The sequence below is a fragment of the Chrysemys picta genome, chromosome 1 (genome assembly GCF_011386835.1).
Source record: "Chrysemys picta bellii isolate R12L10 chromosome 1, ASM1138683v2, whole genome shotgun sequence".
Lineage (NCBI taxonomy): Eukaryota > Metazoa > Chordata > Testudines > Emydidae > Chrysemys > Chrysemys picta.
In genome coordinates, this window is record NC_088791.1 from 206,199,111 (window position 1) to 206,213,524 (window position 14,414).

A 14,414-nucleotide genomic window follows, 5' to 3' on the forward strand; every position below is an offset into this window, starting at 1 on the left:
CCCATTCAACCTCCCTGTTCCGTGCTCTCTGACCACCCTGACCACTCCCCCCACCCTCTATCCAACCCCCTACCCCCTTAACCGCACAGCCTGGAGCACCGGTGGCTGGGGGCGTTACAGCCACGCCACCCAGCTGGAGCTGGGCCATGCTGCCGCTGCTGTCGCCACCACCACGCAGCTCAGAGCACCGGGTCAGACCCCGGATCTGCAGCTGCGCTGCCCCAGGAGCTCACAGCCTCGCTGCCCAGAGCATTGCGCCAGCGGCGGAGCAAGCGAGCTGAGGCTGCGGGGGAGGGAGGACAGCGGGGGAGGTGCCAGGAGCTTAGGGGCCGGACAGGACGGTCCGGCCCATGGGCCATAGTTTGCCCACCTCTGCTCTAGAAGATGTTTACTCAGTGAATGGATACAGAGTGCCTCTTCCCACTTTGTATTACACTGAAACAGTCTTTTGTCTGTATTCATAGAGAGCGCAATTAATGTTGTAAAGGTTTTTTTTTTTTACGTGCAAGTGGTTTTTATTGTTTGCAGTTGTCTCTGATGGTTTTCCACTGATAGTCTTGGGACTGAGCACAGCTAGACAACTGAGCCTTGCATTACATCATTGGCTAACCAGCACAGGGTGACAACTCCCTCCTGCTTGAATGGCCCATCACTGAGACATAGGCCCTGTGACTAATTTTTACATCCAAAACCATAAATCATATTTTTTCAACATAGCTCATACCCACAGCTTGAAATGATTGAGTCTTGACAAGTTACACGCTTTTTGTAGATACCTTACTGTGACACTCTATATCTCGGGGGAATACTCTGCACCCCCATGTTCATCCTTATAATATGATTGTATGGTATTTTAGGGAGGCAGTGTGGTTCCCCAGTGCTCCGGAGAGGAACGAGCTCTGCTGGACACCAGAGTGAGCAGAGCCAGAGCACTCCAAGCCCGCTCCACAGAGGGAGAGAGGCAGGACAGGAAGTATAAGAGCCCAACCCGAGAGCTCACTCGAGAGGCAGCCACTGGAGATGCCAGATGTCTCCAGCCCAGGTCTCACTGGAAAGACTCCAGCAACCGGCAGTGGACCTGGAGACTGGCCTGACTGGCCGTTACTCAACACGGATCAGCGTGTGGAAAAGTCACTGAGCCTACCCCTTGCCAGCTACCCCAAGGATCCAATGGTGATCGACTCCCCTGAGGACACCACCCTGACCCAGGTACCTCCAGAGGGGGAGTTGGGAAGTAGCCCGGGGGCAGCTGACCCGAGTCTGGCTGCAGCACAGCCGGAACCCAGGTCAGTGTGTTGTGGCAAGGATCCCCACTGACACATCGGGGGCCTTTGGCCGCTGCTAAGGCCCTGGGCTGGGACACAGTGGAGTGGGAGGGCCTGCGTCCCACCCTGCCACCCAACATGTGGGTGGCAGTCTCCCCCTCTCGCAGGCTGCTTGGAACCTGAAGCCTGGGTATGCTATTTACCTGAGTTTGCTCAGCCCCTGCCTGAGGGCCTGAGCCTTGAACTCATTGTTGCCTCGCCCTGACCCAGGGCCTGGGCCTATTGACTATATAAACCGCTGCTCAGCCCCTGCCTGAGGGCCTGAGCTGTGACTCTTTACTGCCCCACCCTGGCCCAGGGCCTGTGCTTGTTATCTGCTAATTGTTACCTGTGTGTGTGCTCAGCCCCCTGCCGGACAGCTTGAGCCAGGACTCCTGTGGCCCGACTGATTCCCCAGGGACCAGTGCAAGGACTGAAGGAGGCGGTGTGGTTCCCCGCCGCCCTGGAATGGGACGAACCCCAACGACCCCTCTCTACAGGTATCCAATGCAAAGTTTGTCATGTCGGGTGTCTTCAGAAGGCTCATGATGCACTAAACATTGTTGTTATAGTAAAGTTATAGGTTGTAATTTCATGTATATAGTTATGAGGCTGAAAATGTGTCCTCGTGGCTTAAAGCAAGCTCAGGCAAAACTCTCCAGGAACCGTGGGGCAGTTCATACCTCATCAGGGCATGTATGGGACAAACCCAGCCCAGCCTCCAAGGAATAAAGGCACTGGCCTAAGCAGCAGCAAAGGGTCTGTTTGACTCTCCAGTGAGTCACCCCCCTTCCCTTGGTCAGTCTGGGACTACACTGAGGTAATGCTCATCTGACTCTGAAAGGGGGACCAAAGCCAAGAGGGAAGAAAGAACATGATAAAAGGGAGAGACATTTGCCATGCTCTTCCTCGCTCTTTCACCTCCATCTACGGACATCACCACCAAGCGACTGAAGTGCTGATCCAAGAGGAGAGCATGGCTGAAGGGCAACCAGCCAGCCTGTGGTGAGAAGCATCTAAGTTTGTAAGGACACTGACAGTGTTAAGATCAGCTTAGAATGCATTTTGCTTTTATTTCATTTGACCAAATCTGACCTGTGCTTTGACTTATAATCACTTAAAATCTATCTTTTGTAGTTAATAAATGTGTTTGTTTATTCTATCTGAAGCAGTGCGTTTGGTTTGAAGCGTGTCAGAGACTCCCCTTGGGAGAACAAGCCTGGTACATATCAATTTCTTTGTTAAATTGATGAACTCATATGCAGCATCCAGTGGGCATAACTGGACACTGCAAGACGGAGGTTCCTAGGGTTGTGTCTGGGACCGGAGATATTGGCTAGTGTCATTCAGTTGCCCAGTCCAAGCAGCTTACATGCTAGAGGCTGTGCGTAAACAGCCCAGGAGTGGGGGTTCTCACAGCACAGCAGGGTAAGGCTGGCTCCCAGAGTCAAGGATTGGAGTGACCTAGCAGATCACCGGTCCAGATAACATCAGAGCAATGTCACATTTACATGTTATCTTTTATGGGTAAATACACTGCAAGATATGTTTGGTGTAGTGATTTTGACAGGTCTCAGATGAGAGTTGTTTGCAAAGAACAGGGGACCCTTTGCCAAGGGGTCTCTGGGGCACACTTGCATTTTTAAGGGGTTTGGAAAGGTAATCACTTCAAGGAACTAAAATGATTAAAATACATTTCTAAATGGAACAAGTTGACATCTGCCATCAGTTTAATCTTCAGTGCATGTTCCCTCATATTGCTTCATTCAAAGACTATGCTAATTTTTAAACAATAATATTTACATACAACACATGGTATGACTCCTAGAGGGGAATGAGTTTGGGAACATGTTCCACCAAACTTACTTTCCCTACTTGATACTCTCTTTAAAATAATTTATTTATTTTTATTTTATTTATTTAATAATTACAGGATTAATGAATTTGCCCTTCTAGTCTTTGGCATTTTTGATGTGTCTGTTCCATTGATACAACACAGAGATAGGTACGGGAAGGGGGCCTCATTGATGATAGATCAAATCTTTGCTTTAGTGATGATACTAGGGGATTCTAGTTGAAAAGTTTAGGCTACTGTGTACTTAAGGTGTTTGCTTTTTTTTAATGGCAAAGCTATTTTTGCGACCTTATTAATTTTTTTGTTTTAACTTTTGGAAAGCGTTTATTGATGCATTAGCTATTTTTTTGGACACGATGGCTTTTACTTTGAGGAATTACGAATGAGAGGCTCAGTTTTGTTCACACACCTAACGCCCAAATGTATAAGACAGAAATTCATTAACGGGTTAACCAAAACAGAACCAGACCAGAACCAGATAGTGTCTTCTTATCCTATTAGGACTCACCTTATCGGAACATGAATCCCAGGGGCCGTGGTGAAGCAGAGAAAAGGGGTGAAACACCCTGTTGGCGCTGTTTTCAGTTAGCCACAGTCATCCGAAGTCCGATGTCCGAGCTAGGAGAGTCCCGGCGGAGTCGCCAGTAACTGTTACCGAAATATTGGGTTTATTTAGCTGAGAGCCAATGACAGCCAGACAGGGATAAGGAAGAGTTGCTTTATTTTGCAGAAGAAAGGAGAGCTTTGCACCTTGGTACAAAGCTTTGTCTTACACACATTTTACAGATCCTTTATACACATTCAGACAAAGGCCCTTGCCGTGTTAACACTTGATTGGTGGTTGTTAGACCCGTGCTTTTGCTATTTGGTTAGTGAAAAACGGCTTGGGACCAGCTTTAACTACCTTAAGGCCTTGAAAGGGAAGACAGTTGAAAAGTTTAGGCTACTGTGTACTTAAGGTGTTTGGTTTTTCCTAATGGCCACTGGCTGACATAACGGCTACTAGCTGTTAAGGGGGGTTACTAGTAACTTCTACAGTAAGGAATTATAGAATCATAGGACTGGAAAGGACCTTGAGAGGTCATCTAATCCAGTCCCCTGCACTCAGGTCAGGACTAAGTATTATCTAGACCAGGGGTTCTCAAACTGGGGGTTGGGACCCCATGAGCTTATTACATGGGGGGTCATGAGCTGTCATCCTCCACCCCAAATCCTGATTTGCCTCCAGCATTTATAATGGTGTTAAGTATACAAAAAAGTGTTTTTAATTTATAAGGGGGGGTTGCACTCAGAGGCTTGCTGTGTGAAAGAGGTCACAAGTGCAAAAATTTGAGAACCACTAATTCTAGACCATCCCTGATCGATGTTTATCTAACCTGCTCTTAAAAATCTCCCTGATGGAGATTCCACAACCTACCTAGGCAATTTATTCCAGTGCTTAACACTGCTGCTTGTCAGGAAGTTTTTCCTAATGTCCATACTAAACTGCCCTGGCTGGAAATTTAAGCCCATTGCTTCTTGTCCTAACCTAAGATGTTAAGGAGAATATTTTTTCTCTCCTCCTCCTTGTAACAACCTTTTATGTATGTGAAAACCGTTATCATGTCCCCTCTCAGTCTTCTCTTCTCCAGACTAAACAAACCCATTTTTTTTCAATCTTCCCTCATAGGACATGTTTTCTAGACCTTTCATCATTTGTGTTCCTCTTCTTTGGACCTTCTTCAATTTATCCACATCTTTCCTGAAATGTGGCATCCAGAACTGGACACAATACTCCAGTTGAGGCCTAATCAGTGTGGGGTAGAGCTGAACAATTACTTCTCGTGTCTTGCTAACACTCCTGCTAATACATCCCAGAATGATGTTCGCTTTTTTTGCAACAGTGTTACACTGTTGACTCATATTTAGTTTGTGATCCACAATGACTCTCAGATCCCTTTCTGCAGTACTCCTTCCTAGGCAGTCACTTGCCATTTTATATGTGTGCAACTGATTGTTCTTTCCTAAGTGGAGTACTTTGCATTTGTCTTTATTGAATTTAATCCTATTTACTTCAGACCATTTCTCCAGTTTCTACAGATAATTTTGAATTTTGAATTTTAAGCCTACCCTCCAAAGCACTTGCAACCCCTCCCAGTTTGGTATCATCCACAAACTTTATAAGTGTATTCTCTATGCCATTATCTAAATTACTGATGAAGATATTGAACAGAACTGGAGCCAGAACTGATCCCTGCAATATACCCTTCCAGCTCGAATGTGAACCACTGATAACAACTCTCTGGGAATGGTTTTCCAACCAGTTATGCACCCACCTTATAGTAGCTCCATCTAGGTTGTATTTCCCTAGTTTTTTTATGAGAAGGTCAGGCGAGACAGTATAAAAAGCCGTACTAAAGTCAAGATATACCAAATCTACTGCTTCCCCCCATCCACAAGGCTTGTTACCCTGTCAAAGAAAGCTATTAGGTTGGTTTTGCATGATTTGTTCTTGACAAATCCAGGTGATAAATAAGTCAGCATGATTATCTTCTAGGTATTTGCAAATTGATTTCTTAATTATTTGTTCCATTTTCTTCCAGGGTACTGAAGTTAAGCTGACTGATCTGTAATTCCACAGGTTGGCCTTATTTCCCTTTTTATTGATTGGCACTATATTTACCATTTTCCAGTCCTCTAGAATCTCTGCCATCTTCCATGACTTTTCAAAGATAAATGCTAATGGCTCAGATATCTCCTCAGTCAGCTCCTTGAGTATTCTAGGATGTAAGAGTGGGAGTATGTCCTTTATTCTCATTTTACAGATGAGAAAGCTGAGATATAGAAGTGTGAGGGACTTACCCAAAGCTATACAATGAGTTAGCCAGGAACAAAACTCTAAGCTTCTGGCTTCTATCCATGTCTTGTGAGTGGAGCTGGCTGGAAAACAAGAATTCAGTTTGGCAAGGATATTGGCTATTCTAAGATGGGTTGATCTCTCTCTCACTCTCTGGTTTTGACCAAAAATTCAATGTTACATTAAAAAATTCATGACCAGCTCTACTTGTGAGTCCCCACATAGTACTTTATTCAAGTTGTTAATTTTTTTTCACATTGACTTTTATTAGACCACCCTTAGCTTGCAGACTTTGTTTTTATAAAAAAACAAAAAAATAACAATAAACAAACGTGCAGTCTCTAAAAGCCATGCCATCCCTAGTAGCAAGTAAACACCAGAAAACAAATGAATTACAGGCAAAAATAGAGCAACATCAATTCAGCCAATGAAAAATACATTTTTGTTCCTGCTTACAGGCACATGAGAAGTGCTGATATATGAGTGAAGAAATGTGCTCTGTCAGAAATACAAATGACAACGATTTAGGGGAAAGATTTAAAACATTGTGAAAGAAATTCCAACAGGGATCAAAGAGCAGAACAAATGCTCTTTCTTAAATGTGCTGACTATGAGGATTCATGGTAATGCACTTGACCATAAGGGGTGATGATATGTCAGGAGATAATAGACTCCTTATAATCACAGCCGCTGCAGAACAAAGACATCAAAATATATAGTAGTGCTGCCAATCATCCCCATTATGGACTAACCATGGATATTCGCTTTGCAATATGTGTCACTATAACATTCCACTATAACAACCCAAGGCACTGGAACCTTGGGTGCCTCACAATGCCTTGTTGCTGTAGCTCCCACCTAGGCCACTCACAAACAGCGTTACAGCATGCAAGTCACACCCTAAGTGTCTGTGTGTAGGTGCAACTTCCCCGCCACTCTTCAGTCACACTCTGGCTTCCATCAGCCTTGGTTACCACATGCAGGGTGACCCCAACACACTCATAGTCCTGGATTTCCCCCCCAAAATGTGTATTCCATGCTGTCTGTCCAGTCCTCCCCAGGACAGTTCAGATAACAAAGGTTCATTGTCATGGTAAGGAAACAATATACAGCAACTTGCCACCTTAAATGGAGTAACCCACATAGTTCACAACACAGGATTAATTTTGATTAAAGAACAAAAAAAAGTATATTTAATGACAAAAGGATAGAGTTTAAGTACAGCCAATGAGGCATTAAAGTCAGAAATTGTTAAAAGAAAAAAATAAAGCTAAAACACTTTTTAAAACTAACAAACTAGCCTTGGTTTAAAGTGAAGTCCCTTACCACATGTTTTCAGTACATTATTGACCAAACTCCTAGGTGAGGATCTGCTCCCAAAGTCCAACAGCTGTTTCTTCTGCCTTCTTAGGTGACGAGAGAGATGGGTAGAGAGAGAGAACTTGGTGTGTTTTTGCTTCTCACTTTGATAGTTCTGTCACCCTCTGAAATGCATTTCCTTGAGAGACCCATAGCTAAAGTTCTTTCCAGCTGAGAGCAAGGAGACATGGGGAGTCCTGTAAGGGGGAGGTTTCAAGCTGTTCCTTCCCTCTGTTTGTGTAGATACAGATTTTCTTTGTCTTCTTCCTTCTTCCCCTCATTGTCTGAAGAGTCTGTTTACAGCTTATACACAAACTGAAGTAAACACATATCCCTTCGTTCAATACCTGCTTGACCAGTTTTACCTAATTGGGGCTATGTGAATTTGAACTTGCGCCTTTAACATCATACAGGGGAGATATCATAACTTTACACACAGTGTTGTTACGTACATTTCACCATGATATTATTGATCAGTGAGTGGAAGAGGGTGAGATATTTCCCAGGGAATGCCTTACTGCTAAATGATGAACTAGCACTTGGCTGAGCCCTCAAGGGTTAACACGTTATTAATGTAGCCTCACACTCTATAGGGCAGCAGGAATGGAGGGAGAGGAGACAGCATGGCAGAGAGAGGCAGAGAGACACCATGTGTGTGAGAGAGAGAGACAGAGAGACACACACTGTATGTGTGTGTGTGTGTGTGTGTGTGAGAGAGAGAGAGAGAGAGACACACACACACACACACACACACTGTGTATGAGAGAGGGAGATTCGCCTTGCCCCTTTCAGTATGCTGACCCCACTCTAAGTACATTGCCTTTTTAAGTAGATCAGCAAGTTGAGACAGCAGCTGCTACCAGCAAGCTTCCTCCATCCTGAGCCTTGTCGTGTCCCCACCTGCTCTGTGGAGATGTGGTACAGGAGCAGGGGGCAGGAGAGGGGAGAGGGGGACACCCTGACATTAGCCTCCCCCACACAGCAAGCAGGAGGCTCCCGGGAGCAGCTCCAAGGCAGAGGGCAGGAGCAGCACAAAGCAGTGGGGGGAGGGACACCTGATGGCCTGCAACTGATAGCCTGCTGGGTGGCTGCCGCACAGGGAACTTAGGGGAGCTGATAGGGGGGCTGCTGGTCCACCCTGGTTCCAAGCCCCCATCAGCTAGCTCCAGCGGGCTGCTCTTCCTGCAAGCAGTGGACAAAGCAGGAGGCTGCCAAACAATGTTATAAGGGAGCATTGAGCAACTTTAAATAAGCATGTTCTCTAATTGATCAGCAACATAACAACGTTAATCGGGATGATGTTAAGTGAGGAGTTACTGTAAAACTTTAGAGTCTACAAGTCCACTCAGTCGTACTTCTTGCTCAGCCAATAGCTAAGCAAACAAGTTTGTTTACATTTACGGGAGATAATGCTGCCCGCTTCTTAATTACAATGTCACCTGAAAGTGAGGACAGGTATTTGCATGGCACTGTTGTAGCTGGCGTTGCAAGGTATTTATGTGCAGATGTGCTAAAGATTCATATGCCTCTTCGTGCTTTGGCCATTGTTCCAGAGGCCATGCTTCCATACTGATGAAGCTCATAAAAAATGTGTTATTAAATTTATGACTGAACTTCTTAGGGGAGAATTGTATGTCTCCTGCTCTGTTTTATCTGCATTCTGTTATATATTTCATGTTATATCAGAGCAGTCTCGGATGATGACCTAGCACATGTTGTTCGTTTTAAGAACACTTTCGCTGAAAATTTGACAAAATACGAAGAAGATACCAATTTCTAAAAATAGCTACAGCACTTGACCCAAGATTTAAGGATCTGAATACTTAAGCAAAGTAAGCTTTCATAGGATAAGAGGGAAGGTTATCTCATGGATTGGTAACTGGTTAAAAGATAGGAAACAAAGGGTAGGAATAAATGGTCAGTTTTCAAAATGGAGAGAGGTAAATAGTGGTGTCCCCCAGGGGTCTGTACTGGGCCCAGTCCTATTCAACATATTAATAAATGATCTGGAAAAAGGTGTAAACAGTGAGGTGGCAAAATTTGCAGATGATACAAAATTACTAAAGATAGTTAAGACCCGGGCAGACTGCAAAGAGCTACAAAAGGATCTCTAAAAACTGGGTGACTGGGCAACAAAATGACAGATGAAATTCAATGTTGAGAAATGCAAAGTAATGCACATTGGAAAACATAATCCCAACTATACATATACAATGATGGGGTCTAAATTAGCTGTTACCACTCACGAAAGAGATCTTGGAGTCATTGTGGATAGTTCTCTGAAAACATCCACTCAATTTGCAGCGGCAGCCAAAAAAGTGAACAGAATGTTGGGAATCATTAAGAAAGGGATAGATAAAAAGACATAAAATATCATATTGCCTCTGTATAAATCCATGGTACGTCCACATCTTGAATACTATGAGCAGATGTGGTCGCCCCATCTCAAAAAAGATATATTGGAATTGGAAAGGGTTCAGAAAAGGGCAACAAAAATGATTAGGGGTATGGAACTGCTGCCGTATGAGGAGAGATTAATAAGACTGAGACTTTTCAGCTTGGAAAAGAGACGACGGGAGATATGATAGAGGTCTATAAAATCATGACTTGTGTGGAGAAAGTAAATAACAAAATGTTATTTACTCCTTCTCATAACACAAGAACTAGGGGCCACCAAACGAAATTAATAGGCAGCAGGTTTAAAACAAACAAAAGGAAGTATTTTTTCACACAACAGTCAACCTGTGGAACTCCTTGTCAGAGGATGTTGTGAAGGCGAAGACTATAACAGTGTTCAAAAAAGAAGTAGATAAATTCATGGAGGATAGGTCAATCAATGGCTATTTACCAGGATGCGCAGGGATGGTGTCGCTAGCCTCTATTTGCCAGAAGCTGGGAATGGGCGACAGGGGATGGATCACTTGATGATTACCTGCTCTGTTCATTCCCTTTGGGGCACCTGGCATTGGCCACTGTCGGAGGTCTGACCCAGTATGGCTGTTTTTATGTTCTTCCAAAAGTGCCTTCCAAAATCTGAGCGGGATGAGGCGTGGAGGAGCATGCTTTCAGAAGTCTTAAAAGAGCAACACTCTGATGCGGAAACCACAGAACCCACACCACCAAAAAAGAAAATCAAGCTTCTGCTGGTGACATGAAAATAAACATGCATTGGTCCGCACTGCTTTGGATCGTTATCGAGCAGAACCCGTCATCAGGATGGACACATCCGCTGGAATGGTGGTTGAAGCATCAAGGGACATATCAATCTTTAGCGGATCCGGCATGTAAATATATTGCAAAGCCAACTACAACAGTGCCATGCAAACACCAGTTCTCACTTTCAGGTGCCATTGTAAAAAAGAAGTAGGCAGCATTATCTTCTGGAAATGTAAACAAACTTGTTTGTTTGAGCCAGGGCTGGCTCTAGGTTTTTTGTTGCCCCAAGCAAAAAAATGTTTGGCTGCCCCTCACCCCAGCCCTGAGCTCCCCCCAAACCCCCCTGCAGCCCCAGCCCTGGGCTCTCCCCCCCCACCTGCACCCCCTGCCACCCCAGCACTGGGCTCTCCACCCCACCCTCCCCCACCCACACCCCCTGCTGCCCCAATCCTGGGCTCTCCCCCCCACTCCACCCACACCCCCCTGCCGCCCCAACCTGGGCTCTCTCCCCCACCTGCACCCCCTACTGCCCCAGCGCTGGGCTTCCCCCCCACCAGTGCTGACTTTGCCTGCTCCCCCTTCACCTCCAGCCAGTCTGGCGCTGGCAGGGTTGGGGTAAGCAGTGGGGCTCCTGGGCCGCACCTCAGCTCAGGGTCCCTCCAGCCAGGGCTCCCGCCTCCAGGACCAGCCGGGACCCGAGAGGACAGAGCTGGGGGACTGCCCGGCAGAGGGTCGAGGAGCTGGGGCAGGGCAGCCCCAGAGGGAGCAGAGCCCTGGAGAGCGGGATGTGGAACCCGCACGGCAGCACCCTGGGCACCGGTCCACACTATGGCCCCACTGCTGCTGCTGCTCCCACCCCCCCAAAAAATGGCTGGCTGGAATGCCACCCCTGAAAATGTGCCACCCCAAGCACCTGCTTGGTTTGCTGGTGCCTGGAGCCAGCCCTGGTTTGAGCAATTGGCTGAACAAGAAGTATGACTGATTGGACTTCTAGGCTCTAAAGTTTTACATTGTTTGTACATATATCTACATTTGTAAGTTGCACTTTCATGATAAAGAGATTGCACTACATTACTTGTATTAGGTGAATTGAAAAATACTATTTCTTTTGTTTTTCATGGAGCAAATATTCGTAATAAATCCATAATACATATAATGTGAGTACTGTACACTTTGTATTCTATGTTGTAACTGAAATCAATATATTTGAAAATGTAGAAAATATCCAAAAATATTTAAATAAATGGTATTCTATTATTGTTTAACTGGGCAATTAATCACTGTTAATTTTTTTAATCGCACTGATTAATCGTGATTAATTTTTTAAATCATTTGAAAGCCCTACTTACAAGGCACGTTTTGTACAAAGATTATTACAATAGTGGGTAGGGTGTGAATACAAGAGTGCATTCCATCAGAGCCAGCAACTTAATCATTTCCTATCCTTGCTACAACTTCTATCTATTTCAATCATAGGATAATTCATCTCCATCTCTTTTTTTCACAAGATAGCCATACTTCGGCTTCATCATGGTCTTCAAGTTACAGTTCACCTTATGTATTTTTTTCTAACATGCTCATCCTAAGTTAACAATTTTCTACACTTCTTTCTCAGTACTTCTGCCTTTTCTTGATGAGTCACTCTGTTTTTTGCTCATATGTCATGGCTAGTATGACACTAGAATCCAAAACTGGTGGTGGGTTTTTTTTTAATAAGCAAAAAAGGCAGTAGTTCTTCATGACACCATTCAGTACTCTAAGGGCTCACCATCTAGCCTGCAGTGATAGATTTACCATAGGTAAGAAACACGCCACTCCTCCAATTGGTAGCACACTTCCTGTTTGGATGCTCCTTGGCTTAAGAATCTAATGTGGTATAACAAGCACTAGCAACATCTGCCACAAATAGTGCGTAACTGAAACACAAAGGCACTTTACTCATGGCACCAGATACAGAGGAAAACTGAACACTACTGTTATGTTAGAATAACTATTACTACCATCTTAGGGCCCAGTCCTGCAATGCTTATGCATTTGTGCAGTTCTTATGCCAGTAGCCCCTCTGAAGTCAATAAAACTACTTGCATGAGCAATACTTGTGTAAGAGTTGCAAGACTGGACCCTTAGCAGGACTACTTCTTACACACAGTCGTTATAAAAGGTGTTGATCAGTGGGAGTAGAGTGCACTTAGCACCTTACTGGAGTGGACACTAACTGGCAAGTGCTGCTCTCCTGAAGTAAATACGAGTTTTGCTTACGACTTTGATGGGAAAAGAATCTCTCTTTTTGTCAGTTTCCATCTGCAGTGTATGTACGGGTAAATCACTTCAGCTTTTTGCTGACAGCAGAGGAATATTGACTCAGGATTCCTGGGCTCACTTCCAGGTCCTGGCAGGAGTGTGATATGGTTAGACTCTTCTTCCTTCCTCCCGCCCTCCCCACCTCCAAGCTTGTCTCTCATCCCTTCTACTCCTATCTCCCCCATCGCAGCTCCTGCCACCCTCTCCTGCTATCCATTCCCCACCCAACTTCTGTCTTTCTCCCTTCACCCCCTCTGCATCTATTCGACCCTTCTTTCCCCATCTCTTTGCATTCCAGTGAGACTGTTTTCTCCATCTTCTCCTGGGCACTTCAGGGGGACCCATTGGGAGTACAGGAAAGACAGTTTCCCTACTCTCCGTTCCAGAGCCCCAAGAGAACCCCCGCAGCCCTGGGATGGAGCATGCTCAGTTGCTCATGCACAACACTATCCAGTCATAGACAGAAGTTGTGAGGGGATGGAGCAGAATCAGTGCATATGGAATCTTCAGAGAATTTAGCTAAACACTAGCAAATCTCTATGCAGCATGTGCAAACTGAGACTTTTCGAAACCTTACTGCTTGGCCATATTTTCATGGGGATGATAAAAAGCACATTCCTGGGAGAATTTCTCTTTGAAATTTCAAGTCCCTGCACATGCATGGAGGTGCTAGAGCTTCTCAATGAAACAGGCACAAGAGTTTTTTTTTAACATGGGCATAACAATTCCCCCCGCCCCCATCTCATTCATGGAAATGGCTGAGACCATTTTAACTGAAACTTTTCAAAAAAAAAAAAAAAAAAAAAAAAAAAAGGCAGCCCGAGACAGACATCTGACATGGAAAAGTTCAGTCCAAACTGTTAAGGTTGTTAAAGTTATAAGCAACTCAAAAAAGGTCTTACAATGGAAAGCGTTAGGCCAACGTTTCTCAAATGCGGCCACCAGGAGCTTTTCTTGTGACTGCAGGGAGAGACCAGTGGACCCTCCCCCAGGGCCACGAGCAGGGGTTGGACCCTGACCCCTTGTGGAGCCACAAACTCCAGAGGAGCAGGCAGCCAGTGTGTTCCCACCTTCCCAGGGTCAGTGGCTCCAGCTTCAGGCTTCAGCTCTGGGGTCGCGGGTGGCAGGCTTCAGTCAAGTGGCTTTGGGCTCCAGCTCTGGACCCCAGCTACACTGCAACAGCTGCTGGCCCTTGGCTCACCACCCCCCCCACATCGCCGCTGGCCCCTGCTGTCTTCCTACCCGCCTCCCCATCGAGGGTTTAATTTGTCCCCTGGTTTGCCAGGGTTGAGTACATCTGCTGTGAAAATTGATATTTGTATATTCATTAATATCACTTTTCACAGCCTCCCAGCTAGCTAGTAAGTCTGCTGGGAAAAGTGATATTAACAAATATTACTTTTTCACAACAGCAGACTTACTAGCTAGCAAGTCTTTTTAAACAAAGCAACCGACGAAGCAAAAGAAACACCAAAAAAAGGCAAAATGTGCAAAGCACCTTATTTGTGTTTCTGTTTTGTTTAGATCCAGTAAAGAATAAAGACAATTGTACCTTATTTTTATTATTGAGTTTGCAAAAGGAAATTCTACATAAGTAAATTAC

The 14,414-nt window shown here is 45.1% G+C and overlaps 1 long non-coding RNA gene across 1 annotated transcript; it reads left to right on the plus strand.

The window, feature by feature from the left end:
- The first annotated feature begins 857 nt into the window (after nucleotides 1-857).
- Nucleotides 858-2,466, plus strand: LOC135978184 (uncharacterized). The gene is made up of 2 exons (XR_010595602.1): nucleotides 858-1,209; nucleotides 1,670-2,466. It is a non-coding gene; the product is annotated as an uncharacterized LOC135978184 (long non-coding RNA).
- The last annotated feature ends 11,948 nt before the right edge of the window (nucleotides 2,467-14,414 follow it).